General features: G+C 30.1%; 1 protein-coding gene across 5 annotated transcripts in view; it reads left to right on the top strand.

The window, feature by feature from the left end:
• The first annotated feature begins 251 nt into the window (after positions 1–251).
• The window catches only part of LOC148310752 (uncharacterized), a 33,942-nt gene continuing 31,204 nt past the window's right edge, over positions 252–2,989 (top strand). For 4 of the 5 annotated variants that reach the window (XM_088258006.1, XM_088258002.1, XM_088258005.1 and 1 more), the window contains exon 1: positions 252–476. The gene's annotated coding sequence lies outside the window, so the exon portion shown is untranslated. Of the gene's footprint in view, positions 593–2,989 lie in introns of all 5 variants that reach the window. The other variant, XM_088258003.1, reaches the window with a different exon arrangement.

Below are 2,989 nucleotides of genomic sequence, written 5' to 3'. Positions count from 1 at the left end.
TTTAAATAAAACAGCGTGTTCAGCAGGATTTTTTTATTATGTGAATACGCATAGTCAATGGTTGGCGATACATCTTCCCCTTCACAAACAACTTCCCCGTAGCGGAATAACCGTCCGGGTCCAGAGTATCGCATGCTTTATTTTGACGTTTCAGTTAGTAAAAGCCGCCGAGAGGTATTGCCGCGCGTTGTACGAATACGTATGGTGTAAATGACTGAACATCTCTTGTAAACCTGCCCATGTGTGCTGCAAATCGCTCGTGTGCGCGCGGCGACGACGCTCGTCTAATAGTGCCGGGAAAATCTCGAGGATCAGGTGCCCGCGCGCGGGAAAACGCACCTGTCAAATCGTTTATGAATTGAAACTTACAATTTTCATTGGATTTGCCGTGTTTTTATAATTAAGTCATGTGAAAGAATACCACGTGTATTTTGTTTAAAGAACGTACCTTGTGCAATGGTGTTTTTTAAAACAAAGTGTGATTTTAAATATTAAATTTTTGTAACGATTCTTATTGAATAATTTATGTTTGTTGTTGTGTGCTTCTGATAATAGACGAATATAACAAATCAAATATAGATATATTTATGTGGTATATTTTAATCGAATGCTTCATTAAATCAATTTGTGCCATAGAGAAAAAATCAAACCATCAAACTCATCGTTAAGGGCATAAATTTCGATAGTTATTTTTCTAAACAACATTGTATATGCCATCAGTTACATTCAGAGTGCCACGTTTTCTGTCTTAAATAATTTCATTAATAATTTTAATCATTTAATACAATTTTTCTGATCCCCATCTGTATTCAGTGGTGTGCGCGGATTGATGAGCTCTCTACTTGATCGTAAATTATATTAATGTATCAAAAGATATATTAATTAGTATTAAAAAAAAAGTATATTTGATAGGATTCGATGACAGGATGAAAGGAGCTCAGGGCGTATTTCATTATTAATATATAGAAAAGGAATTAAAGGAGTAATAGTAGATGCCAAAAAAGGAGAATAAGAGAATAATAGCAATAGCTATGGCACTCAGTATTGCATACTCGTACTCGAATAAGCCCTACGAGTGCTTTGAGGAATTAGTTACCACTATTTTTGATAATGTAGATGGATATTATCCTAATTTATTTGTCAAAATATCGTTTTTATACATATTTGTTCATACATATGTATATGTATTTATATATAAAAAATATTCACCTTGAATAAGTTTAACTAATCAATATAAAGTAATGTATAAATAATCAACAGTATGAAGAATCAATTTATTCAAAAAACAATTTTTTTCGAGTACTTACTCATAATATTTAATAGTTATTTTAATCCGTTTGATGACGTCTACTTTGTATGTACTTTATATACGTACACAAGATAACAATCAATTTATGCGGATAGTTATTTTTTATTCATTTGTACGCAAACCACTTTATAATCTAAGAGCACAAGAATTTTCCACTGAGCAAATCCTCTCGCCGTTAGCACGCAAAGCATTTTTTTGTAATATTTTAAATGCTGTTTAAAGTTCAGTCATTAATAATTGTATAAACATTTTTTATTAAGATATTTTTTGTTATAAAAGTATATTAATTTTTTTTTTTTTTAAGTAATATTAATAAATGGTTGAAATATTTTTTGTAGAGTTTTGAATACTCGATTATACTTCTATATTTCTGATATCAGGATCGACTCCCTGCAGATCAATAATATTTTTATTTAATCAAACATGTTGGCATCTCAACAAAGTTGAAGAATATGAAAGTCTGGTTATTTACAGAGCTCAATCACTCAATGGTAAATGATTCACATTTCACATGAACATTCACCATTCTATACGATTGACAACCACACTGCCCAAATTTTTGGAACTCATACATATATTAAAAATCTCATTACGCTTTATGTTTAGATTCACGGGAGCCATCTATAATTGGTTTGATAAAGCTTTTATTTAGCACAGAAATGTCAATATGTAAAAACAACTTCTAAGTGGAAAAACCCAGATTTATTAACAAGAATTTGAACACACTTAAAAATGTTGCAAATTTTTAAAGACTGCGTAACCGTTTTTTAGTTTACAATGTCATACGCTAATTTAAGATTATTTCTTTTGGAAATTAGAAACAAATATTCATTTTTGCTTTAGGCAAGGCATACTAATATCACAGAACATCAATATTTATATTATAGATTATACGTGCGCATCAGGTTAACTGTATTATTGCTAAAAATGTAATAGAGATGTTCGTGTTTTAGCTAATCAAGAAATGAAACGTCAAATTACTTTTGTGAAAATACTTTTTTTTTTCAATTTTTGACTAACATCACAGAACATCTATATTTTTGCGATCAATTATACGTGTGCATCAGGCCAAATGTATTATTGCTGAAAATGTACTAAAGATGATCTTGTTTCAGCTAATTAAGAAATGAAACGTCAAATTACTTTTGAAAAGAACACTTTTGACTATCATCACAAAACATCTTTATTTATAGTATCGATTATATGTGCGCATCAGGCTAACTGTATTTTTGCTAAAAATGTAATAAAGACGTTCGTGCATGTATGTTCGTAAATGTATTATTGCTGAAAATGTACTTAAGATGTTCGTGTTTCAGCTAATTAAGAAATAAAACGTCAAATTACTTTTGAAAAGAACACTTTTGACTATCATTACAAAATATCTTTATTTATAGTATCGATTATACGTACGCATTAGGCTAACTGTATTATTGCTAAAAATGTAATAATGATGTTCGTGCTTCAGCTAATTAAGAAATGAAACTTCAACTTACTTTTGAAAAGAACACACTTATTTGAACACTTTTGGTGCAGTTGCAATTATTTAAACATTAACGATCGTTATTTCACTTTTGCTCTAGAAAATATTTCCGTGTCAACCCAGTTTCCATATAATGGCGATTATTGATAAGATTATGTTTGATCATCAACTTTCTTGTGCCATTTGCTCGCATCTGTACT

This window comes from Brachycentrus maculatus, unplaced genomic scaffold (genome assembly GCF_059751285.1).
Source record: "Brachycentrus maculatus isolate JH-2025_06_01 unplaced genomic scaffold, ASM5975128v1 h1tg000089l, whole genome shotgun sequence".
In the NCBI taxonomy this organism is placed as follows: domain Eukaryota; kingdom Metazoa; phylum Arthropoda; class Insecta; order Trichoptera; family Brachycentridae; genus Brachycentrus; species Brachycentrus maculatus.
This window is presented reverse-complemented; position numbering and strand designations above follow the sequence as displayed.